The sequence below is a fragment of the Cynara cardunculus genome, unplaced genomic scaffold (genome assembly GCF_001531365.2).
Source record: "Cynara cardunculus var. scolymus isolate 2C unplaced genomic scaffold, CcrdV1 Un_Scaffold_4626, whole genome shotgun sequence".
In the NCBI taxonomy this organism is placed as follows: Eukaryota; Viridiplantae; Streptophyta; class Magnoliopsida; order Asterales; family Asteraceae; genus Cynara; species Cynara cardunculus.
In genome coordinates, this window is record NW_020201988.1 from 41,570 (window position 1) to 42,883 (window position 1,314).

Consider the following 1,314-nt stretch of genomic DNA (forward strand, 5'->3'; position numbering starts at 1 on the left):
AGATGTCCTCTTTTCACCTCTGCCGCTGCTCTTCTGAATATCCATTCTAGCGTCTCTGTAGAGTACTTATGTGATTCTGTTGGATCATAGAACCTTAGGATTTCATCCTTATCCAAGTACACAAACCCAAAAATGAGGTTGTGAATAATGGATTTTGGATGATACCTAAGTATCCAACCAGGCTTGCTGTATGGAGGGGAGATCTTTAGATTTCTTTGGACCAACCTTACTGCGAGCTCGAAGTCCTTCTGGCTGTAATATCTTACTTGTGCGCGCATGACCTCAACCAGCCTTCTGAGCAATATTGAGTAGCTTGACCTCCTCTCCATGTAGATGTTGAGAATTTTGTGCATGTAGATAACATCAAACACACAGAGGTTGTGAAGGTCAGCGTCTGTGAATGTATAAAGGTTGCCATCTTCCCTCCTTACTACATACTGAGCATAGAGCACCGTCTTCTTTAGCATAGTCCTTGGAGAAATTGTCTCTATGGAAGTGATCATGTGCTCTGAGAAGACTTRCTCACGAGGCCTTGTGAGCTTAGAGAACTGGAACTTGGTGGCGGCAGAAGGGATCCCTGTAAGCTCTGGATCATAGGGAGGCTCTGTGTCTGCTGCAGAGTACCTCCACACTTGAATTTCTTCCATAGTAGTAATGGGCTCTGTTCGAAATTTTGGCATTGGAATCTTGCTCATTGATTCGAATATTTCAGAAACCCTTCCTACCATGGCGTACTCTGGCACCTTGGCTTCCTCTTCTTTCAGAATTGGCCTCTGGGTTGACCCCTCTGCAAGGATGGGTTTGACGGTTCATTGCAGAGCGTCAAATGTACCCGTGGACGTCTCTTGGACTTGTGGGAATTGTGATGAAGATTCTTCTCCTGCTCTGTGAGGGATGGGGCCTCTGCCCTTCCTTGTTTGAGCCTCTGCCAGAGATGCCTTTAAAGATTGAAGGAGCGCTGGGTCATCGCTGTATTCCTCTTCATTTACTGCTTGTGGAGTCTTTGTGCTAGTCGACGACCCCTTCTGTGGTGACTCTACAACTTTGCCTTTACCTTTGCCTTTAGGCTCATGTGCCTTTTCCTTGCCTTTAGAGAACAAGGCAGCTGTAGAATCCACAATCTTGATGCCTCTGGCAGAAGTCTTCTTTGGCTCTGGTGCTTTCTTCTCAGTCTTCTTCTCTTCCTCATGACGATCACGATCATCACCTTCTTGATCGTCATGGTTCTTTTTGGCTTCTGCCTTGCATGTGTCCAGGGGAGCCTTCTCCAATCTCCTCAATATTTTGGTGGCCGCCTTCTTCATCTTCTTAATT